Source organism: Balaenoptera acutorostrata, chromosome 4 (assembly GCF_949987535.1).
Source record: "Balaenoptera acutorostrata chromosome 4, mBalAcu1.1, whole genome shotgun sequence".
Lineage (NCBI taxonomy): Eukaryota > Metazoa > Chordata > Mammalia > Artiodactyla > Balaenopteridae > Balaenoptera > Balaenoptera acutorostrata.
In genome coordinates, this window is record NC_080067.1 from 3,367,190 (window position 1) to 3,393,529 (window position 26,340).

Below are 26,340 nucleotides of genomic sequence, written 5' to 3' on the forward strand. Positions count from 1 at the left end.
TCAATCACTGCGCCACCAGGGAAGCCCCTGATCTGAGTTTTTGATTGTCTACATTTTCCTTCTTCCATTCCTCCTTGTCCTAGCTCAATCCCATTTTTAAAAAAAAAAAAAAAGAGTTAATTACTGATATTTACCACTAAGTATTTTCAGTCTCTCCCCCCAACATCATTCTCACTGGAGCCGTGTAATCAGCTGTAGTACAATGTAGAGGACCCTTGACAGACTGGAGAGGAGGCTTCTTTTCCACCAGCAGCAGCTTTGCTCTGACCAAGTGAGCTTCTCTCCCCTTTGAGGCTAGAACAGCCACCTTGGATGGGAAGAGGTCAATTCTATGTGAAAGCGGCTTGCTGCATGCGCTAAAATGCACGTTCACGTGGGGCCGGCTTGACTGTACACGTTAGCACTGATAAAATTGACTCTGTGATTGCAAGGAAATATGCTTTCTTGGTTATTCATTATCGCATGCCAGAGATGAAAGAGCAAAAGAGACAGAGGGAAGTGCTTCTAGGTGGATGGATGTGGATGTGCTGGATGTGGTTTGACATTAGGTGTCTGCTTTCAGAAGCTTGGAGGAGGTCTTTAAGCAACTAAACAGCCAATTGATATATTATATCCCCAATAATAAATGGCTCTGATGGGGCACTCCAGAGTGTGTTAGTTCGAAGCACTGAAAATGCCAAACCAATCCTCAAACACTTCTTTTTTCTTTTACAAATGCCGTGTTCATAAACTTCCAAAAGGCTGTCTTTTTGCCCTCAGTCCACAAAGTTTTATTCTATTTACTTAAAACTTGATAGTAGCTGACTTCTAATTATATTAACAATATCTGAACGTTTTTAAGTATTTAGTCTTTTCCCTTCGTAAAACTGAATTTAAGTGACCGCCTCTATGTTCTAATTGCTGCCCTGACTTCTGACTTAGAGATGGGAAGGCGTGTCATCTTTTTTTTTTCTTTAAATCACATAAACTGGTGTTTTGATTCACAACCATGCTTAAAAACAGGAAAGAAAGAATTGGTCAATCTTTAAAGGGAATGCAGTGGTCACTCAACAACCTTTTCTATCTGGTATTGATAACCAGCAAAGCAATAGTCCCAGCTTCCGTTTTTGGGTCCCTTGTATCCTATGCATTGAATCGTTCCCACAGTAAATGAATAGTTTTGAAAGTGTGGGATTTTAGATGAAAAGAACTAAAGTAAAACTCCTCAAGTAATCAGGTAAATGGTGTGGTCCCATGCGTTTTATTTCAGAATGAATAAACCTTTTGAGCTACTACTTTACAAAGATTCCAAAGTAAGAGCCCTGGAAGCCGAAACATACGGCTACTTGTGAAGTGAGAAGAAATCAGAAGTTCAGGTATCCACCCCGTGGGAGCGTAATGTTTCTCCTCTGTGACCTCCAGGAGGGGAGGTCACCCACTCAGCTTCTTCTCATACGTGTTGGTCTCTTCTGTGCGGTGATCTTAAAGGTCTCTGGGTCCTGCCCACAGAGATTCTGATGTAATTGGTCCAGCGTGTAGTCCGGGCGTTGGGATTTGAGAAGTTCCCCCTCCGGTGACTTTAAGGAGCTGAGAACCAAGGTCTAGAATGAGGAGTTTTTAAAATATATAATTAAATATATTAAGTATATAATTAAATGTATAATTAAATATATATGAAACAATATAATATATATAATGAACAGCCTTATTGAGATATAATCACATACTATACTATTCACCCATTTAAAGTGTACAATTCAATGGCTTTTAATATATTCACAGAGTTGTACCACCATCACGTCAGTCAGTTTTACATTTCCATCATTCCCCACCCCAGAAAAATCCATTAGCAGTCACTCCTCATTTCTTCCCCACCTCCACCCCAACCATTGGTTAGGCAACCACTAACCTGCTTTCTGTCTCTGTAGATTTGCCTATTCTGGACATTTCACATAAACGGAATCATATAATATGTGGCCTTTTGTGACTGACTTCTTTCATTTAGCATAATGCTTACAAGAGTCATACAAATTATACCATGTACAACAGATGAATGGATAAAGAAGATGTGGCACATATATACAATGGAATATTACTCAGCCATAAAAAGGAATGAAATTGAGTCATTTGTAGTGAGGTGGATGGACCTAGAGTCTGTCATACAGAATGAAGTAAGTCAGAAAGAGAAAAACAAATACCATATGCTAACACATATATATGGAATCTAAAACAAACAAAAAAATTGGTTCTGAAGAACCTAGGGGCAGGACAGGAATAAAGACACAGACGTAGAGAATGGACTTGAGGGCACAGGGAGGGGGAAGGGTAAGCTGGGACGAAGTGAGAGAGTGGCATGGACATATATACACTACCAAATGTCAAATAGATAGCTAGTGGGAAGCAGCCGCATAGCACAGGGAGATCAGATCGGTGCTTTGTGACCACCTAGAGGTGTGGGATAGGGAGGGTGGGAGGGAGACGCAAGAGGGAGGAGATATGGGGATATATGTATACGTATAGCTGATTCAATTTTGTTATAAAGCAGAAACTAACACACCATTGTAAAGCAATTATGCTCCAATAAAGATGTTTAAAAAAAAGTCAAAAAAAATTATACCATGTATCATTATCTCACTCCTTTTTATTGCCGAATAATATTCCATTGCACGGATACACCACATCTTTTTTATCCATTCACCATTTTGTGGATATTTGGGTTGTTCTATATTTTGGCTATTATGAATAATGCTGCTACAAACCTTTCTGTACACGTTTTTACATGCACATATGTTTTCATTTCTCTTGGGTATATATTTAGGAGTAGAAAGTACTGGGTTTTACGGTAACTTTATGTTTAACTTTTAAGGAACTGTTAAACTGTTTTCCAAAGCAGCTGCACCATTTTCCGTTCCCATCAGCAGTGCATGAGGGTTCCAGCTTCTCCACATCCTCTCTGACACTTTTGATGATAGCCAAGAATGGCCAGTTTCTGCATACACAGTTCAAACACACATCATTAGGAAATGGGTGTGAAATGGTATCTCTTTGTAATTTTGGTTTGTGTTTCCCTCATGGCTAATGATGTTGAGCGTCTTTTCATGGGCTTATTGTCCATTTGTATATCTTTGAAGAAATGTCTGTTTAGGTCCTTTGCCCATTTTCTAATTGAGTTACTTGTTTTCTCATTATTGAGTTGTAAAAGTTCTTTATGTAGTCTAGATACAAATTCCTTATAAGAACTATGATCTGCAAATATTTGGCTTATCTTTTCACTTTCTTGAAGGTCACCACTGAAGCACAAAAGTTTTTCATTTTGTTGAAGTCAATTTAGTTTTGCTCTGTTGCTTGGGCCTTTGGTGTTCTATCCAAAAAGGTTTTGCATACCCCCCAGGTAATAAAAAATTTTCTCCTATACTTTCTTCAAAGAGTTTTACAGTTTTAGCTTTTCCATTTAGGTCTGTAATTCACTTTGAGTTCATTTTTCTATACGGTGTGAGGAAGGGGTCCAACTTCATTCTTTGGATGTGGCTATCCTGGAATGAGTTTTTGAAATAGCCTCCTCACTGATGGTCAGTGAACATCTTGCTGGAAATCAGCTGTGTGATGAACTTCACGGCACATGGGACATCTTTACGAGAAATGAATCACCAGAGAGTTCCAGCTTCTTTCTGCTCTACCCCAGTGAGCCCATACACCAAGTGAAAGCCTAAATGCACACCTGGAACTACCAGAGAACACTTGTACCCAGTCTCTGGACTGAGGGCTCCCTACTGGGGGGGGGCACTTAGGAATTAAGGGAAGAGTAATATCAATCATGAAAGGCCTCTGAAGGAGTTGAGTGCACTCTTCTGCACTGATCCACACAAACCCACTTACACTACAGTGTGTGACCTCTAGGTCAGAAAGTGCCTGGCTGGATACTATGTACTATTTGAGGATGCTTCATTGCCTTATGCTCTTTCCTGTTTGAATGAAAGAAGGACCCTTCCTGATAATAGTGAGTCAGAAATGATTTCCGGGAGGGTTATGAAAATGTCTTACCTGAAAATGCTTAAGAAAAGAGTAGATAGGGAATTCCCTGGTGGTCCAGTGGTTAGGACTCGGTGCTTTCACCGCGGTAGCCTGGGTTCAATCCCTGGTCAGGGAGCTAAGATCCTGCAAGCTGCGTAGCATGGCCAAAAAAAAAAAAAAAAAAAGAAAAGAGTAGATAAACCATCCCTCCAGAAGGCCCTTGAATGAAATATTGTCCAAAGTAGAGGGGAGTATCACCCATCCCCAAAGTTCTGTGCTGCTAGGTGGGTGACAGGTAGGAATAAGAACAATTCCACCAACAAATAGGGAAACCGCTGACAGTCAAGCCACCAGACTGTGAGCCCAAGTTTAGGAACAAGTCAAGTTCCTTCTGTCTCTTCAGCTCCACAAGTATTGATTCTTGTGCACAGAGGTTCACCTTCCACAAACAGCCTCTCTGTGCTTGTTTAGGAAGGGAACATACATGACAAGGGCCTTACTTCGTACTTACTGCTAAGCTTTAGGTGGGCACATTAATGTGTGCTTTGGGGGACTGTGTTAAAACTTCCATCGCTTCCCATAATTCCCCAGGGAAATCCCATTTTATCCCAAGAAGACAGCAAGGATTCACATAGATCTGGGTCCAAATTACACAATCTGTGTAATTTTCAGTGAGCTATTTAAATTCTTTCAGCCTCATTCTCCTCTTCAAATTATAGGAATATAAAAAATATTTATTCATGGTCATCTTTGGATAAACTGAGATGACAAATGTAAAATCCCTGGCCCAAGTTGGGAGTTAAATATATTTTATTCCTTTCTCCCTTTCAGTACCAAAGAGAGGGTGGGCCCTCAGTTTCAAAACTCACATTTTGGGCCTTCAATCCAAAGAATTACAAGGACCTTTAGTGAAAATGGAAGTTGGATTTATGCTTGGACACGTCAGATCCCTCTCCTTTATCATTCTGTTCCTTCAGTGGTCTTAAAGCCCTTGGCAGGCTATAGGACCTCACTTCATGGGGTCTTCCTGCCACCCTAAGAAAAACACTACTACTGTCCATGAGTTTGGTGATCCATCTGCATTCCAGAGAACTACCCAGTGGTTTAAAACAGCAGGTATTTATTTTCTTTGGTCTGAATATGCGAAGATGAAATGCAACTGCCTTTTTTCAGAAAAGCTTTCTTGGTCTGTGTCATTTGGTTAGGTTAAGTGCTGGGATGTATTATGACCTTGTCTGTGTACTAACCTTCACCCAGTGACCCCAGAGATTGTTTATGCAGATGTTTGTTGGCCACGAAGCTGAAACTAAGCCTGAGTTTCCCTAAGATGCTTTTTTGGGGGGCTCATTGTTCAGCAGGAATATTTGTTTGACTGTCAGTAAGAAGGAGCATTTATCATGGCAAGTGTTTGAGGCTCTGTACAGAAGAAATTACTCTAAGGAGGCATGGGATCTGGCTTGGTTCTTCAAGTAACCTTGGGTGTTTAATCCTCTCAAACATTTCCATTGCCTCTGCGTGATATGGAGGTCCTGATCTTTTCTTCCATGGGCCTCCCTGTAATGTCCTAAAGGTCATCTGTAAGATACCAGGCCTGAAGGATTTCACTCCAAGAACAAGGTACACATTCAAGTAGTGGTGTCTCTCTTATTTGTATTCCTGAACCAGAATTCAGTCCGGTTGTTCTCTGGAAAAAACTCAGACGTTTCTCTAATGACAATGTGTCAAAAATTGAGAACAATGAATTTAAGAACTAGGAATGAGTAAGCATCCAAAGAAACAGTAATTCAATAAGGAATTTGGCATTTATCTTCATTAGGCTGCATTAGCATATATGTCCTTTCTTAAAACTCTGTGGATATAAGTAAAGATATTTTTAAAAAGTAGAATAAACTACTTATTTTTCAAATCAAGAGAAAGCAGAGGTATATATAAATTTCCAGAAGTACATGTTCCAAACCTCTGAAAATCCTTTCTGGAATTTGGCCTGGTATATATAAATCTAGACGTGTGAGTACAAACGTTACTCATATAACTATAAATGTGTCAAGCCCAAACTATTTGATTTTGCAGTGCAGTCAGTTATAACTTAAGACATTTAAATACACTCCCTGTTTCTACTGGAGTTCAGTGCATCCCCCTGAAAAATGTAGGACTTTGCTTTATAACAGGAGAAAAGAAGCCACAGAGAGTTATTCGAGGATGATTTACAGTCGAATATAACTTTAACATTTTTAGGTGGAGAAATCCATCATGTTACTTTAGATTAATTTTAGAATTTTCATCTGGAAAACAAATTAGCCAAACCCTTAATAATTCAACAAAATAAAATACTACATATTTTTCCAAGACTTGGAAGAAATAAAATGGGGATTCCCAGTTTAAATAAAACCTTATGCGTGGTTGTAAGAATCAAATGAAAAGATGCACATAAAAGTGCTTTGGAAATGGCAACGTACTCAAGCAGGGTACCAGGAGGGTTCCGAGAGCCTTGTGGTAAGGAGTCTGGCTTTGGAACCATGTGTCTCAATTCCAGCGTGACTGCTCATGTGTGAATAACTTAGTCTCTATGTGTCCCCATCCCCACATCTGTAACATAGGGGTCACAGTAATTCCCATCAGCACATGTAAAATTCTCAGGCTAAAGCCTGGCATATAGAAAGTGCTCAACTAACGTTGGTAATGCTGATGATAGTGATAATGAAGATGATGCAAATGTATTGGGGGGGAAATGAGAGGACAAGGAGAAGAAGTATCTGTTTCTGAAAATGGGAGATAGACCAGCTGACCCCATCTGTTTAAGAAGGAGTAAACAGGATAGTAGAAGCAAATTAGGTTTGGAATTAGAACAGAAAGGGATACCCAGTTCATAAATATATTCCAAGTTGAGATAATTGTCTTTCTTGGTACTGGTAGAAATATCAGCAGCAGCATTTAAAATAGTTAAAACATGAACTATTTTGAGCAATCATTGCACATTTATTATGAAGCCATGAAGTTGCAGTTTCAAAACACAGGAAGGGGGACTCCCTTGGCGGTCCAGTGGTTAAGACTCCGCGCTTCCACTGCAGGGGGCACGGGTTCAATCCCTGGTTGGGGAACTAAGATCCCGCAAGCCATGCGGCCAAAAAAAAAGAAAAAAAGAAAAAAAAAACATAGTAAGGAGTTATGAGATGATGACTTGGGATAATAAACCCTTTTATTGCCGCAAATATGGGCGGACAGCCTTATTCAAGAATGGTAGGCAACACAGCCTGACCCCAAGGAGAGAGGGGCATCTCTCCACAAGACCTTTTCCAAAGCTGAACTCTAGTTATTCTTCATGCCTTCGACTGTATTTTGCCCCCCATTTTCTAAGGCAGTGGCTAAATATTCCCTACGGGAAAGCCAGAGCCACCTGGGCTTTACCTTCCTGTGTCTATGACGCATGTCATAGCAGACATATAACATGGAGAGCGGCTTCATCGCTCTCCAAAGAAGCTTCCCAAGGCCAAGCAGCTCCGCCCGCTCACCTGCCCCTCGCCTTGCTCCACTGCTGCCTCTGCCTGGCTGGGCAACGCACCTAGACTCTGGCTGGGACGCCCCGCCCCTCCTTGCTGCCACGGGGGCCGTTTCACAGGCTGGGTGAAACGGCCCCTGAGCAGATGCAGCTCTGCTTCTCCACCAGCTGAGGGAAATGGCCTGCAGGGCTATCTCAGATCTGCCAGAATTATTCCAGCAATGCTTGGCAAGAGCCCAGGCTGTTAGTTCTTCATGCTAAAACTGGAGAATCGGGGCCAATATTCTTACTAGGATGGTCTTAATTCCAAGAGTTTAAAAATAATATATATATATATATATACACACATTACATATATATATACATATATATACACACATTACATATATATATACATATATACACACATTACATATATATATACATATATACACACATTACATATATATATACATATATACACACATTACATATATATACATATATACACACATTACATATATATATACACATTATATATATATATACATATATATACACACATTACATATATATACACATTATATATATATATGTACATATATATACACACATTACATATATATATACACATTATATATATACATATATATACACACATTACATATATATATACACATTATATATATATACACATATATGTACACACATTACATATATATATATACACATTATATATATATACACATATATATACACACATTACATATATATATACACATTATATATATATTCAGGGAGAGGATTGGGAAGCAGCTGGGCAGCCAGGCTGAGAGGCTGGATGAAAACAGAGCAGCTGTGTTGGTCTTAAGCCCTAGCTGGCTGCGTAACCCTTGATTTCTTTGAACTCTAGGCCCGAGGATTCGGGGCCATAAAACAGAGCTAACAAGTGCTGAACTATCTGATTTCTTATGAGACATACAGAATAGAGTTGATTGTTAAGAAGTTTGCAAATGGACATTATTGCAGAAATGCTTATAATAATAAAAGGCTAATTATAACACTTCCCCAGGTTCTGGGACTACTGTAATGGGGGAAGATAGCACACTCAAGACCCAGCACATCCATCAGAGAGCTGGCGACATATCTACCAGAGTAAATACTCTGTTATATATGGTGATATTTCATCTGCTGACCGGCGTAATAAGTCTTGCTGGACAGCAGCTTCAGTTTAAGATAAGCAAAGCAAGCCTGGGAGTATTTTAAAGCCCTTTATGCATAGGTATATATACCTAAAGTAGGTTTCAGCCAGAGTAAAGGGGGCATCTCATGCCTCTTGGTATCTTCCTGGTGTCTTATGATTAATAAAATTCCTAGCATTCTGCCTGGCACATAGTAACTGACCGAGAAATCATCAGTTCTGTCCCTGCCCCCTAGCATTTTGTCATCAGCGGGAGATGGCTTGGCAGACGGGCCATGGGGAGAATTGAGTGCCAAGAGTACACAGTCTAAACAAAATCAGGGGGACTTCCCCGGCGGTCCAGTGGTGAAGACTTTGCCTTCCAATGCAAGGGGTGCGGGTTCGATCCCTGGTCAGGGAGCTAAGATCCCACATGCCACGAGGCCAAAAAACCAAAACATAAAACAGAAGCAATATTGTAACAAATTCAATAAAGACTTAAAAAAAAAAACATGTATTACATTAAATAAATAAATAAACAAAATCAGTGGGTTTGGTAGACAGATGCAGCCTGGGGATGGTATCTCTAGTTCCTCCTTCCCACCAGATTGTCACCTCTGTGGTACACCTACGAAGACATTTTTGAACTGTCATTGGTTACCTTTTATTCAGTGAGAGCTACAAAAGTACCAGTAGACCCAACTGCGTCTCTTACGGACACTCTAAGACGGTGATTCCCTTTAGTGAGCGCCGCTGAACAGAGTCCTACTTGAGTATTGCTTACGGCGGCAGCGATTTTTAGAAACACCGCCAAAAGCCTTTAATCCTCTCTCCGTTGAATGTATCTTTGGGGTTGTTTTGGTTGTTAAAACCCACCTTTTGGCAGAGAGTGGAGGGAGCCAGGAAAAGGGAATTGAGGTAGGAAACAGTGTGTAGAAAGTTCCTTAGAAAAACCCTGGCCCCTGTGTTCCATCTTGCATTCCATTAGAGAACCACGGGGTAGAAACAAAGCACAAATCTGGCTGAGAACCTGAAAGGCAAGTTTCAGCAAGAGTGAATTTTTAACAGCTTCAAAGAGGGGGGTAAAATGAAATTCTGACAACCTTAACTACACTTCTTTCTTAAAGCATTGCTATAACAATAAAAGATGAAATGTCAACAGTCACGTACTATTCTAACAATAGTTGATAATTTTTCCTCCGTGGGAGCGCTTGCCCTTGTACAGTTTCAACTCTGTATTTTGACTGGCTGCCCAAGGACAGCAATTACTTAAGCCCTTTACCTGCACTTGGGCAGCACAGCCAGGACCTGTTCGGCACCGCTGAGTCCTCCAGGGTTTTGCTCTTGGTGACTTCGGCCAAGCAAATGGGTCCTATGATATGGGCTACCTACTGCCTCTGCCTTTTAAACCACTCCAATTACCTGGATTCATCTCTGAGCCTTGGAACCACACTAATGGCCATGCCTTCTGAAAAGGAGAACCCAACCTCTTTCTGTGTGTCCAGAAAACATCTTCCTGCGTCCGAAAGTCACACAGGGTCTCCCTCAGAATATACTAGAAGAGTGGGCTCTGCTCATGGTTAGCACAAGTGGTGAAGAGGGTCTTCTATTTAATTTTGTTCGCTCACCAAGCATGCTTGGAACAACTGACCTGTTCACCCACCTAGCACATCTGCTGGGGGAGAGCTACTGAGATGACTACAGACCCAGCCAGCAAAACTCCAGTGTCCTCAGGGCTGGGCAGCTAAAAGAAATGAACGAAGGGCACTGGAAAGACATGGGGGTGGGCTACACAGGCACCAACCAGTGGAACACCATCCCTCGGCTCCAGCTCTCAGTGCCACATGCCAATGCTGGCCCATTACTGCCAAGCTTTCGGCCTTTTTCAAAAGAATTTGTTTAATGTTGATAAGTTCACAATTTTTAACCCCTGAAAAGTCAACACCAAACTTTCTAGAGACCAAACTTGGCTCACTGGCCAGTAGTTCTTCTTCTCTGAGTTATGGTATGTGCTGTCATGAAATTCTCTCCCATCTTCATTGTCTTTGGCTGTCACAGGTTAGGTTCTGGGAAGCAGATTCTGAGACAGAGTTTATCCAGGAGGCAGTTAATTGGGGTGGGGTAGAGCGGGCGGTGTTCTCGAGATTAAGACCTCTAGTAGGAAAGAGACGGAAAAAGCTTTGGATGGAGAGAAGTAGAGCTGCAATGCTGTCTCAGTGGAGGTCTCCTTCAAGGAGGACGGAACCCGGGATGGCCTTGCAGAGCTTGCTCCAAGTTGGAAGATGGGGCCAGGCCTTTATACACTGCATAGGCCAGTCATTGGATGTGGGTTGCTTTGGGAAGGGGCATGACTTTGAGGCATGAGGTTCTCTTCAGCTAAAGGAATATCCATAATATCCATCACGGCCAATAGCAATAGCTCTCCCAGAAGCTGGGGAACCAGGCCTTCCTCCCTGCAGGGGGATCTGGGTGGTACACCACAGCATCCATCACAGTGGTAGATAGACTTTTCTGCATGTCTAGTGTTGCTTCTGAAAACAAGGTCTCCATCATCTTTGACCTGGTCTGATATCATGCCCTAGAGAAGAGAAGCTGTCACGTTCAGTGCCTTTCCTTTCAGTCCCATCCTTTCTCTGAACCTGTTTCCCTCCCTACTTCTTGCTGGCCTGCTTGCTTCCTATAGAGGCTATTGGAACAGAATTCCTAAATCTCCTGAGGAATTCCTAGCCCTTTGATCCAACCCCAGAGCTGCACTACTGAGGCCTATAGCACGTACTGGGGACATTTGTAAGCATAGAGGTTCAGTCTAAGTATACGGAGACGGAATAGATTGACTCACTCATTTTTTCAACACTTGCCTTTTGATGGCCTACTATGTGCCTCGTGTCGAGCTATTCACCTTGAACGCAACGTGATCCCTGTATGCAAGAGACTTGGGTTTTATTTGGCAGTGCAGGTACATAAGCAGACAAATACAGTGGTGGGGGCCCTCGTAGGGGTGATCACGAGTGTTACCTTGGAAGGCCACTTGGATTAGAGACCATCATAATCTTGGTGAAAAACAATTCACTGAGGCAATGCCGATTGGGCCAGAGAGGGTCAGGTTATAAAATGTGTCAAGGCGGTAGAGTCTGCAAGACCCAAGGAATACTAGCACACGTGAAGAGTGGGGAAGTCAGGACCCTAACATGCTGTCCAGGTTGCAGACCTACGTGGTCGTAGACTGGGAAGATGTGAATGAACGATGGGATAACTGAGGAGAAAATGAAGACCTAAACATACGCTTTTAATACTTAATAATAATTATTATAATTATAATTATTAAATTATTTAATACTTAATAATTGTTTATGGAATGTGTTCCTCCCTGTCAAATAAGGCAGGCAGTCATTAATAACTCTCATATATGGTCATTTTTTGATAAATGTAATTAGAGGCATGGCCAGTGTCCTATGGAGGGACAAAGGAGAGGAAGGCTTTAATTTCAATTGATGAAATAGGAAACTCTTCTTGAAGTCAATAATAATGATTAGGATAATGATATCAGTGGAAATAATAGCTTCTCTGGATGCTGGTTCAGTATGAGAGTTGTGTTAAGTACTTTCTCATGTCTGTCTCGTTTTAACTCAATTCGTCCTCTCCACAATCCTGCAGTATACTGTATCGTCATCCTCTCTGTATAGAGAAGAGGAAACTGGGGATCTCAGAAACATTAAGCAATTTGCCCAAGACAAGAAAGTAGTGGCCCTGGGATTTGAAGCCAGGTTGCCTGAAGCCAAAGTCTGGTGTCTTATCACAAATCCATCCTATCTCCTGCTTGAAACTGAGCTGGAAATAAACATGGGAGCGGGGAGCATTCAAACTGAAGTAACTGTCTTTCAAAGATAGGATGCTATTTTGCATCTGGGGGGAAGTGCAGGAGGTGTGACCAAATGTGAGGTACAGAAGTGGGAGCATGATTTGAAGGTTAAGTTTGCGAAATTAGATGACTGTCTCTTCCTAGATGGCTTTAAATGCTGAGCTTAGGAGTTAGGGTTTTATTCTATGTGAAGTGGGGGACCAAAGAGGGATGTGAGCAAGGACGTGGTAAGAGCTGCACTGTGAACCATAATAACTCTGTTTGGGAAGGGGGTGTTGATAAATGGAGACACTGGAGGTGGGTGAATACACAGAAGGAGGAGACGGAAGCCCCTGAATGTTGGCGAGGCTCTTTGTCAGCAGGACGAGGACAGGGCCAGTAGAAGGAAATGGAAGGGAGAGGCGTACTGGAGGAGGGAAGGAAAGGATTTAGTCATTGCATCGACTCAGGTTTTGAGTTTGTGATATTGGGACCATGGGATGCAGATAAAGCTGGATGCAGAGAGAACACGTGTGCAGTTTCAGGTTGTGAGAAGGGAGGTTTGGGCCTTGGGAGAGGCTCTGTCTAGAAGTCTCGGGAACCTCCACTTAGAGGGTTCGATGGACACTGGGGTTTGGATGGCGTGGGTTTGAGGTTATTGAAGAAAAGGCCTCTAGGCTGAGAAGTCTGAAAGTAGACATTGAAAGAGAGGGTAAAGAAGGTGATTTTTTTTAAAAGTCATATTATGCATCGAATGAGTTGCTGCTGAGGCCACAGGCTGTGAAAGAAGTGTGTGAACTTTCAGTTTTAGGGTAAGAATTAATATTTAAGATTGGGGAAAACGTTTCAGAAGGGCAAGATTGACACATGATGATTTATCTCAGAATCTTCCGCAAGCCCAGTAGGTCATGTCCACATGGGAGCACCGTGTGACTTCCCACGGCCAGTGATGAACTCTGGGAGCCAATCGTCTCTGTCGTTTGTTGGCTACTCGGTACATACATCTTTCTGTTAAGCCATCATAGTCTGCGATTTAGTTCTGACTTGTTTAAAGTGCGGATTATTACTTTTAGTCTAATGACATTATAATTGCAGGTTCATTTTTACTATTCAAAAGGTACAGTTTAAAACCCCAAGGATTTAAGGCAGATTATGCTGGATGTAAAAGGAGGAAGGTATTCCCCAGTATTTAAAGAGGGTGGCAATACCTCCAGCCCTTCCAATGCATACAAATTTGTGTGTGTGTGTGTGTGTGTGCACGCGTGTGCAAACTGTAGTGTATTTTATTGTTTTCTGGGAATTCTTTAATAATTTGGGTGCTCCCCTAGATACAAGTGGGAATGTCAAAGCCAAGACTGAAAAGAAATTTCTGTTGCAGAAATTTTCACCTTAGTTGATTCTCCCAAGTAGCAGGCTGGTCGTCAGTTGTCTTTTTCTGATTATTAATAAAAATTCAGCATTTCAAATTACGTTCTCATTCTCCAGCAGATGGGGCCCCATCTTCAGGACATCTGCAGAAAACCATTTGTGATAGAATTCTTGTCATACCATAAAATTCTTATTAGACCTTAGAGATGGCAATCAGGTTGTGTCATGTTTCTTGCTAAAGATTCCTCTCCCCTAGCCTTCCAGCAAACAGTTGTACCTTTACTTAAATTCTATTTTGATCGAGGTATTACGTTCACACAGTGCACAAATCACAGATGTATGGCTGATGAATTTTTACCTGTCTATATAGACAGGGGGAACCTGTGGAACCACCAGGCAGATCAAGTGAGAGAACATCAGCACCTGGAAAGCTCCCTCCGTCATGCACTCCTTAAAGGTGACCTCTATTCTGACCACTATGCCATTGGCCAGGGACACGTGGGTTTTAAGTGCAATGCTTACATATCAATGAATTCTGAAATGTGTTTATTTGCGTGTTCTAGGAAATACTCTTGACTTCTTTCCAGAGGTCACTTGTGCAAGAGGTCACTTGTACACTCTTACTATTTGAGTGACTAATCCTGAGGCTTTTGCAATCAGAAGTGGCATACTCTGTTTATACCAAGGGTGGAAATTATACTCAGGGTGAATGATTTTATGGATTTCTGCCCTCTAAGGGAGGTCCTAAGTTCTCACCATTTTCACAGAATCGAATCTCTCCTAAATTTTCCCCTCCTCTCACCATCTCGCACACCCAAGGGTTCTAGTTGGTGTTATCTTTTTTTCTTTTCTTTTTTTCAATTTTATGGAAGTCTAGTTGATTTACAAGGTTGTATCAATCACTGCTGTACAGCAGAGTCATTCAGGTATACATATATATACCTTCTTTTTTTAAATATTTTTTTCCATTATGGTTTATCATAGGATACTGAATATAGTTCTCTGTGCTATAACAACAGTGGGACCTTGTTGTTTATCCATTCTATATACAATAGTTTGCATCTGCTAATCCCAACCTCCCACTCCATCCCTCCCCCAACCCCCTCCCCCTTGGCAACCACCAGTCTGTTCTCTATGTCCATGATTCTGTTTCTGTTTTATAGATAGGTTCATTTGTGTCATATTTTAGATTCCACATGTAAGTGATATCATATGGTATTTGTCTTTCTCTTTCTGACTTATTTCACTTAGTATGATCATCTCTAATTGCATCCACGTTGCTGCAAATGGCATTGTTTTGTTCTTTTTTATGGCTGAGTAGTATTCCATTGTATATATGTACCACATCTTCTTTATCTGTTCATCTGTCAATGGACATTTAGGTTGTTTCCATGTCTTGGCCATTGTGAATAGTGCTGCTGTGAACAAAAGGGTGCACGTATCTTTCTGAATTAGCGTATTGTCCAGATATATGCCCAGGAGTGGGATTCCAGGATCACATGGCCATTCTAATTTTAGTTTTCTGAGGAACCTCCATACTGTTTTCCGCAGTGGCTGCACCAACTTACATTCTCTAGTGAGTGTTATCTGCATGAGATTTCTTTATAATTATATTAATCAATTTCTATTATATGAGTAATACTTTATAATACTTCATCTTCTCCTAATCATCTTATGTCCCTCTCCAGAAGCTCTCAGAGTTCTTAGTTTCCAACACATAAGAATACAGAATTCGATGAATGACCAGGCAAAATCATCCCTCTTATTGAACGATTCAGGAAGCCTGAAAACAATACAGAATGGTCTTGTTTTCTTTCTGCTCCCTAGGGCTCCTTCCATAGGGTTGTTCTATGATTATGCTGTAAGTCCAAACTTGCCCCTGTTTAGAAACCAAAATGAAAAGTTTGAGGCTCATTCCTTCAACAAACTCTGATGAATGAAGGGATGATTGGTGGTCACATATTAAGGTGGCAAGACTTGGTGAGGCCCAGACTGCTGGTGCTGCTGAGGCAATTCTCCGGACTAAACCAACATCAGACAGAGACTAGTGGTAGTTAAGTAGAAATAGAGACCAAGAAAGATCTCTTTGGTTATTAATTTCAAAAATTTTTTCCCTGGTTGTTGAGAGTATGCTTTTTTGAATTGTTGTAGGAGCTGGTAGTTCCATCAAGAGAAGATGCTCTAAGGTGAATTGGGTTAAAGAGATTTCTTTATTCATTAATCAAAGTCAAGAGAATCTTGTTTCCTCCACATTGTTCCTTTCTGTGAAAAGACAATGGCAATGTGACTGAATTCCCCACCTTTCTTTAATGAGAAAAAAATGTGTGTTTGCATGAGTATACAAACACACATAAGAATGCTTGTGAGAACTGTTTACTCTACACTTAAAATAGACCTGAATTGAGTTGGCAAGAAAAGAGAATTGTGTTAATAAGAAGCTTTGTCAAAGTTACAATTATAGTCCTAGTGACAACATATTAAGAAACTGTTTAATTACCCACGTTGACTGAAGGAAAAATTTGTAAGATACACTTGATCTCATGTCATCAACAAGAAAGTAATAGTTATGGTAATTTTTTTATTCCGTGTACCTAGTAAAAATGTAAACAAATGCAAATATTTAAAAGAAAAAGTGAATCTTTTTATTTTTCACTCCCATCTATTCCCTCAGCCCCAATCCCTGTTAGCTATGGCTATTATCTAATAGCCATAGCTAATAGTTTCTTCCAGATATTTTTAATGCAAGTACAGAATGGAAGGATGGAAGGATGGATGGACGGATGGGTGGATGGATGGATGGCTATATAGACTGAAATACATACTTATTTATTTCATTTCTAAGTCACCTACCTTGTTGAGGATTCAATGATGAGCAAAAATAGATACACTATCAACTTTCCTAGAGATTATAGTCTAGCAGAGGAAAATAGGTATTAATCACACATAGGTAAATGTATAATTATAAATTAAATGCAACCAAAAAGGAACATGTGAGTTTCTTTGAGGAAGTGACAATGGTGCTGAAATCTGAGGGAAGAATGGAAAACTGAGTTAGATTAGAGGGAAATGTTCCAGACAAAGGTATGTTCAAGTCTGTGTGCCAGGAGCACCAGAGCTTGTTCAGAGTGGCTAAAGTTAGACTGAGAAGCGTGGGGAGAAGTACATAGTTGGACTCCAGTTAGGAGGCTATTGCACAGTGTAAGGGAAGGAACGAAGGCAACTTGGACTAGCATATCATTGAAGAAAAATGGAGGCATTTCATGGTGTTTTGGAAACTAAATTCCACATGATTTAGCGATGGATTGGATGTAGATGGTAAGGAAGGAAGCAAGAAACAGATACTCTTTGTTTGTTGGTTTATATATGTGGAATTATCCTACAGTCATTGTTCTGACTCTGCATTTTTTCTCTTAATAATATGTTTTGGAGAGTCCTCTACCACCCCTCTCCCCCCACCCCCAGTTTCAGTAACGTCTTTTTAATAGGCTCACTATATTTCATGATACAAATGTGTCATAATGCTTTTCACGAGTACCTCATTGCTAAACAGAGATTGCTTTTGTTTTTTGTTTTTGTTTTAATTTGGGGGGAGGTATTTCAAACAATAGTACAATTTAAAATAACATACTTATACTGTACATTTGTGTTTGCAGACTTAGGCAAATACGATGTGCTAAATTCCAACCAGGGTAATTGTTGGGTTAAAAAATGGTACACTTAATATTTAATAGATATTTTCAAATTGCTCTAAAACAAGTTTACAGCATTTTATACCATCACCAATAATTTGTGAGACTGTGTGTTTCCACATACCATCAACAACTTTAACAAAGTTTTTGAGTTTTGCCAGTCTGATCAGTACTAAATCTCTTTGTGATTTGTCTTCCTTTAAAATAAGTTTGAGTGTATGTGTATGTGTGCGTGTGTGTGTTTGTTGGCCACTAGTACTTATTTTTAGTGTGACCAGTTTGTTCATAATATTCATCCATTTGTCTAATGATATTTTTCTTTATTTAAAAAAATTTTTTATTGATAACATAAGTTCCTTGTCTAACAAATAGATAAAAATAAATCAAATATATAATCATCACCATAGATGCCACAGATACCAAAAAGGCATTTAACAAAATTTATCAACTATTTTCCCCCTGATTTATTTAATAGCTCTCCAGAAGTGGTGTTCTGGTCTTTATTTTGTATTCTGAGCTCTACTGTCTCTCTTTTCTGTTCATTCTTCTGTCTTTGTATCTCATCTTTGATTCATTCTTTCATCAGATTCATCATTTTTAATGTCTTCTATGATACAAAGTATTCATTATAGAATTTTTCTTCTGTTTCTCAAAGCTTTTTTTCTAGAATGTATTTTTCATCAGTCTCTATTTGATACCTTTCTCTCTCCTTCCTTCTTTCCTTCTCTCTTTTATTTCCTCTATGTTTTTTGGTTTTTGCATAGTTGCTATGCCATTGGTTTTCATGTTTCTCATATTCATGTGGGACATGCTAGCTAGACCATCTCTTTTCCCAAATGTTGTATCCATGAACCACACTTATCATCCCATCTGCTCTGAGACCTGTTTATATTCTCTTAGAACTTAAGTTTGAAGCCTGGGTATTACTAGGATTTTACTTTTGCTTGAAGGCAGAGAAGAGGATTCAGCTGGGAGACATGGACCGTAACATTTGATGAATTTGGGCTCTACTCTTTGTTCTGCAGCTTTATTTAGCATTTCATACTGGTATATTTTTTAAGAAGGGACATAGTCGAGTCCTAACAGTGGGAACCCTTGGGTGCAGACTATGCTGTAATTTGGAGAGAGTTTTTGGAGCTTTTGATTTTGACAGAGACACGCACTTACTTCCCCAGCTTCAGCTCCCTCTTCCAAAGAGTCATTCTCACTTTAGGTGAGTCACTATCATGGTGGTGAGTCAAGACTCCTACTCTTAAAGCTTATTCTGTAAAAATATTGTGCCTACACTGCCTATTGACCCCTCAGAGGGCTGCCCTCTGAATCCTGGGGCATTTGTGAGATTTCCCCAAAATTTGTTCAAGTCTCCCAGAACTGCTTTCTTCTCTTAGAATTGCTTTGGAGTTAGAGAGTAATTACTTTTGGGTCTCTACACTGTTGTATCCCTCTTTCCCTGATCACCATCTTTAAATATTGTTTTGCTAGATTGTATTTCTTCCTTTGTTTGAATGTTGTTGTTGTTTAATGTTTGAAATTTTTATTCCTTTTACTAAATTTGGAGGAAGGGAATTTTGGTTGTGTGACAATGGCTACATCTTTTAGCCTTTGGGGTTCAAAAGTTTTATCTGCAAAATGGGAATGAGGAATTGCTACCCTATCTGCTTTGGGGGGGCAAATTAGATAATGTATTAGAAAGCACTTTGTGATAAGCAACCTAACATTACACCACAAGGAACTAAAAAGGAAACAAATTAAGCCCAAAGTTAGCAAAAAGAAAGAAATAATTAAGATTAGAGCAAAACTAAACGAGATAGAGAGTAGGAAAGCAGTAGAAAATATTTTTTTAAAAACTAAGATGTGGTTCTTTGAAGAGATTTTTTTTAAAAACTGACAAACCATTAGCTAGACTACCAAGAAAAAAAAGAGAAAGGACTCAAATAAGTAAAAATTATAAATGAAAGTGGAGACATTACAACAGATACCACAGAAATATAAAGGATCATAAGAGACTACCATGAACAATTATAAATCAACAAATTGGACACCTAGAACAAATGGATGCATTCTTAGAAATATATAACCTACCAAGACTAAATTATGAAGAAATAGAAAATCTGAACAGACTAATTATGAGTAAGGAGATTGAATCAGTAATCAAAAACCTCCCAGCAAAGAAAAGCCCAGGACCAGATGGTTTCACTGCTGAGTTCTACCTAACACTTAAAGAAGAATTAATGCCAATCCTTTGTAAACTTGTCCAAAAAAAACTGAAGGGAAGGAACACTCCCAAACTCATTTTACAGGGCCAGCATTATCCGAATACCAAAGCCAGATAAGAACACTACAAGAAAAGAAAACTTCAGACCAATATCCCTGATTAGTATAGTTGCAAAAATTCTTGACAAAATATTAGGAAATTGAGTCCAACAGCACATTAAAATGATCATACAGCGTAATAAGTGGGATTCATCTTGGAATGCAAGAATGGCTCACCGTAGGCAAACCCATAAAAATGCTACATCACATTAATAGAATGAAAGATAAATATACAGTCATCTCAATAGATGCAGAAAAGCATTTGACAAAATTTAACATTCTTTCATGATACAGACTGTCAACAAATTAGGTATAGAAGGATTGCACCACAGCATAATAAAGGCTGTATATGACAAGCCCACAGTTAACATCATACTGAACGGTGAAAACTGAGAGCTTTTCCTCTAAGATCAGGAACAAGACAAGGGTGCCCACTCTTACCACTCCTATTCAACATAGTACTGGAAGTCCTAGCCAGAGTAATCAGGCAATAAAAAGAAATAAAAGCCATCCAAATAGGAAAGGAAGAAGTAAAATATGATCTTATATATAGAAACCCTAAAGACGTCATTAAAAAACTGTTAGAATTAATAAACAAGCTCAGTAAAGTGGCAGGATACAAAATCAACATACAAAATCAGTTACTTTTCCATACACTAACAACAAATGATGTGAAAAAGAAATAAAGAAGACAATCCCATTCAAGATAGCATCAAGAATAATAAATACTTAGGAATAAATTTAACCAAGGTGATGAAAGATCCATACACTGAAAACTGTAACACATTGATGAAAGAAATCTAAAATAAATAAATGAAAGATAAATAAATAGAAAGATATTCTGTGTTCATGGATCAGAAGAATTAATATTGTTAAAATATGCATACTACCAAAAGCCATCTATAGATTCAATGCAATTTCTATCAAAATCTCTATAACATTTTTCACAGAAATAGAAGAAACAATCCTAAAATTTGCATGAAACCACAAGACTCCAAATAGTGAAAGCAGTCTTGAGAAAGAAGAACAAAGCTGGAAGCATCACACTTCCTGATTTCAAACTGTTCTACGAAGCTATAGTAATCAAGAGCAGTGTGGTACTGGCAAAAAGCAAACGTGAAGATCACTGGAACAGAATTGAGAGCCCAGAAATAAACCCATACATATATGGTCAACTAATACTTGACTTCAATAAATAAATGCTGGGAAAACTGGATATCTACATGCAAAAGAATGAAACCAGACCCTACCTTACACCATACACAAAATTAACTAAAAATGGATTAAAGGCTTAAATGTAAGACCAGAAACCATACAAATCCTAGAAGAAAATATTGGGAAAAGACTCCTTGACATTGGTCTTGGGTATGATTTTTTGGATATGATACCAAAAGCACAAACAACAAAAGCAAAAATAAATAAGTGGGACTACATAAAGCTAAAAAGGTTCTGCCCAGAAGAAGGAATGATCTGCAAAATTAAAAGGCAATCTACAGAATGGGAGAAAATATTTGCAAATTATATATCAGCTACAGGGTTAATATCCAAAATATACAAGAAACTCATACGACTCAAAGGCAAAAAAAAAAAAAAAAAAAAAAAAAAAAGCAAAGAAAAGAAAAAGAAAAAAAAATTCGATTTAAAAATGGGCAAAGGACCTGAATACAAGAATACCTCCTTTAATCATGCTTTGCTGTATTGAGCTTCACAGACATTGCATGTTTTTTTGAAAATTGAATGTTTGAAGCAAACCTACATCAGTTAAGTCTATTGGCACCATTTTTCCAACAGCATTAATTTTTAATTATGGTGTGTACATTGTTTTTCAGACATAATACTATTGCACACTTAACAGACTATGGTATAGTGGAAACATAACTTTTATATGCACTGGGAAACCAAAACATTTGTGTGACTTGCTTTATTGTGATACTTGCTTTATTGTGGTTGTCTGGAACTGAACCCACAGTATCTCCAAGGTATGTCTGTAGACATTTTTCCAAAGGGAGTATACAAATGGCCAATAAGTTTATGAAAAGGTGCTTAGTTACACTAATCATCAGGAAAATGCAAATCAAAACCACAGTGATATATCATTTCACATCTGTTATTATGGCTATTATCAAAAAGACAAGAGATAGCAAGTGCTGATGAGGATGTGGTGGAAAAGAGAACTCTCATGCACTGTTGGTGGGAATGTTAATTGGTACAGCCACTATGGAAAAGAGTCTGGATGTTCCTCAAAAAACTAAAAATAGAGCTACCATATGATCCAGCAATTCCATTTCTGGGTATATAGCTAAAGGAAATAAAATCACTGTCTCAAAGAGATATCTGCACCCCAATGTTCATTGCAGCATGATTTATAATAGCCAAACATGGAAACAACGTAAGTGTCTATTGATGGATGAATGGATAAAGAAATGTTATATATAATCTGACCCCTCCCTAACTCTCTGTTTGTCTCCTCCTACTCTTTTCCAGTTTCCTGCAATTTCACACACACACACACACACACACACACACACAATGAAATGTTATTCAACCAATAAGAAAGGAGAAAATCTTTCCATTTGTGACAGCACGGATGAAACTTGAGGGTATTATGCTAAGTGAAATTAAGTCCGACAGAGAATGATAAATACTGTATGATCTCACTTATATGTGGAATCTAAAAGAAACCAAACTAACTCACAGAAACAAAGAATAGATTGGTGGCTGCCAGGGGCAGGGGTTGGAGGAAAAGGGTGAAGGTGGTCAAAGGGTACAACCTTCCAGTTATAAGGGAAGTTAAGTTCTGGGATCTAATGTATGGTGAGTACAGTTAAGAATACTCTTTTGTATACTTGAAAGTTGCTAAGATAGTAGATCTTTAAAGTAACTATGTGGAGTGATGGATGTGTTAACTAATCTTATTGTGGTAATCATTTTGCTATATATATAATCACTTTGTACACTCAGACTTACACAATATGTCAATTATATCTCAATAAAACTGGAAAAATGTAGCAAAAAAAAAAGATGTTTTGTGAGCTGTAAAGTTCTTTAAAGATGTAAATTATTCTTACCATTATTTGCCTAGATGGGACACACAGAGACAAAAGTAAAGACTAGGATGGTATATTCTGAGCACCAAAATGATAGAATGTGTGTTCATACAGTTAAGCATTTAGGGCTGGTATGTAAAGTGAAATGGACCCAAAAGGAATAGGAATTCTGAGACAGACAGGAGTAGGGAGGGTACAAACAAAGAAGTGGTGGACGAGGGCACCTGGTATGTTTAGAGACCACTGAGTCTCACAATTTCATTGAAATCGCAGGAAACTGGAAAAGAGTAGGAGGAGACAAACTTCGAGAGTTAGGGAGGGGTCAGATTATATAGACCTGACCCAGGAACCAGGAAGTTATTATGAATGTGGGATAAAGTCTGGATTTGACTTTGAAAACCTTAGGAGGAAGCTTACACTCTGTGTTTAGGGGTGATTCTCTGGCCGTGGCATGCAGGAAACAGTGAAGATGAGGAGAAACTGAATGAGGGTGTTCCCTACGAAGATGAGTGTGCATCTGGTGTTTGCGCTCAGACTGTCAGGTGTAAACTTGCTGTACCAGAGTAGTTACCCATCGGGGCCCCCTTCCCTCCAATGCTGCTTGTGAAGAAATGATGGTAAGAGTTGTCAGGACCTTGACCAAGGTTAAGGAAATGGGCAGGTAAACGAAGGGGCCAGTGGCAGGATATGAAAAAACAAACAAACAAAAGAATTGGTAGAAATTGATGCATTCAAGTAGGAGGGGGGAGTAAAAAGGAGAGCGTGAGAGGTGGGTCCAGATTTTCTGCTAGAGAAACTGGGATCATAGTGGTGACAGTGATTTCAAAAAAGAGATATGGGGGAAACTGGAAATAATATGGACGAGGAAAACGAAAATTAGTTTGCTGTGGGCTGTTGAGCTGGAGGTGTCGGTGAGGCTGCAGACTGATTTACCGCTCCTAGACTTGTATGATGGCGTGGAGGAGTTGTGCGTCATGTTCATCAGACATTCACAGACTGTGCCCAGCGCTGCGAGGCCACGTGGACGTGACGCGACGTATGGAGCTGCGTCCCAGAACCCTCGTGCCGAATAGGAATCCCCTCATCGTGCTTTCCACTCCTAGACAGAGCAAATAAGCAAACACCCCAACACGTTCTCTTCTAGCTCAGAACCCTTCCCACTTCAAGGTGTTCCTCTTGGCTTTAGACACGGGTCTCTTTTCATGTCAGAGAACGTTCTCAAGACTTTTGTCCCCTCGGGGGCTCGACACCTAACAAATAGCGGTTGACCTTCCTTATCTCTCAGTTTGTGGCTTTCTGTGACCTAGTTGGCCACCTTTCTTGATAAGTTGTAAGAAAAATAAATTACAAAATACTGCCTATAGTTGTAACATTTAGGGTACAATTATGAAAATTTGCACATATGTGAATGTAGAAATGAACACATAATCGTATGTGTAAAGGTATATGTGTAAATACATGTACATATATACACATATACATGTACATGTGTATACACACATACACACATATATATCCAAGGCAGTGTTGTGCTTAAATGCACAGGCTTTGGGATTAGGCAGGGCTGTGCACCCCTCATCTATAAAGTGGGAATAATACCTGCCTCAAAGAGCTGTTATAAGGTTCAATGAGATGATGATTATAAAATGCTTTCAAATGATTCTGGCATTAAAAGCAGACAAAAAAGACCAGAAAAGATATACTCAGTTGTTAAAAAACAGTTACATTTGACTTGCAGAATTTTGATTTTTTTTCTTTGTTGGCCACACCGCGTGGCATGCAGGATCTTAGTTCCCTGACCAGAGATCAAACCCGTGCCCCCCGGCAGTGGAAGCAAGGAGTCTTAACCACTGGACCACCAGGGAAGTCCCTGGTTTCTTCTTTATATGCTTATCTCTTACCTAGAAAAAAGATTTTCTCTGTTATCCATCATAAAAAGACAAATGAAGATAAAACTGATTTAAAAAAGTTTTTATTAACGAGTTTTCTAGAATAGCAGTTACCAATAGGGAAAAAATTCAGACATGTTAATTAATGAGTTTTTGAGTTCAAAATTCTCGGTTCGTGTATTTCCTATCCCTGGCAACTTCCTCGTGCCTCTTTGAAGGCCTTTCTCAACGGTTCCCCTTTGAAAGAAGAAAGGCTTGGTGGCCCATTGTACTAGGACCATTGTCACCCAGCCTTGAAGAAGTGACAGGCCGTCAGGTCAGCAGACAGAAACCCAGTATTTTTATAGATTGCTTGGCTTTGTCTTCATTTATCGTTCTGTTTTCTCACTTCTTAAGAACTAACCTTTCCCGGATCACAAGGCTGAAAGATGAGTGGCATTGTCTCTTTTCAAATACGATAGGAATCTCCCGCTAAACATATGTTTTCATTAAAACAAATCAGAAGCTACCTTTGGATCTAAAGCAAGTGCTTATTCACTATGGGACTTTCAGATCCTAGCAAATGCATAGATGGCCAACAAATATAATTTCACTACATTTATCCAAATATTTGCACAGTCTTTTCTCCTTTTTTTTCATAACATCAGTCCTAAATCATCGTGTGTAATTTTATGTATTAGTAAGTGGAGATGTTAAGGGATTAGATGAAAATCTTCAAGAGATAGCAGGATTGAAGGAAAACAGTAACCCCCTTACCTGATTCAGTCTGTGCCTCGTTCACACTGAGTTCCTCTTGAGCCTATGCTACTGTATGATGGAATTGGTTTAATTCAACCTTGTAAACAAAAGGAGAAAACTTGGTCTAAGAATTAGCAAATGGGGGCATTGGGAGACTATATGAGCTTTTTCTTCACTTGGTCACTGGATTCCTGTATCTCTCATCTTACACCCTTTCTTTGTTGGCTTGAACAAGACACTTTTATAAATCAGCATTAACCTGTTATCTAGCTGACTTTGGAAAGTCCCTTATTTCATAGACTCATGAAATTTTGTAGCTAGAAAGAGCCCTAGAAGGCCTCCCTTCTCAGTTTACGGGGCCGGGAGGGCGGGAGTGGGGGAGGTAAGAGATTTGCCCAAGATAATACAGCTCTTTAACAAGGAGCCAGGGCTATCCATTTCCAGCTATCAGATGTTGACACTGTCACCAGTAAGTTACATTCTGAGTCACAGTCTGCACGGTCTAGCATACGTGCTACCCTGAGCCTCTAAGGCCCTGTCTGAACTGTTATTGCTTAATAATCTAGAACGAGAACACTTCTGAATCCCACCCTACCGAGTTTGCAACATCCTGTGGATGCAACTAAATCCTAGGGCACAAATGACATCATCATGGCTGCATCTCTGCTTCCTCATCTCTTGACCAAGGTCACTTCACATAGCAGGTGGGATGCCATCAGCACCCCTAACTTTCACATCACACTAGTTGAATGCCCACATTTTCAGGGGATAAGTACCAAAGAGGACTCTCATTGGCCCAACTTGGGTCATGTG

General features: G+C 39.6%; 1 protein-coding gene across 16 annotated transcripts in view; it reads left to right on the forward strand.

Annotated features, from left to right (window-relative positions):
• THRB (thyroid hormone receptor beta) overlaps positions 1–26,340 on the forward strand; it is a 386,038-nt gene that overhangs the window by 99,263 nt on the left and 260,435 nt on the right. For 4 of the 16 annotated variants that reach the window (XM_057545136.1, XM_057545133.1, XM_057545135.1 and 1 more), the window contains exon 3: positions 1,250–1,355. The exons of the other annotated variants lie outside the window; for them this stretch is intronic. The gene's annotated coding sequence lies outside the window, so the exon portion shown is untranslated. The remainder of the gene's footprint in view (positions 1–1,249; positions 1,356–26,340) is intronic. 16 annotated transcript variants of the gene reach the window in all.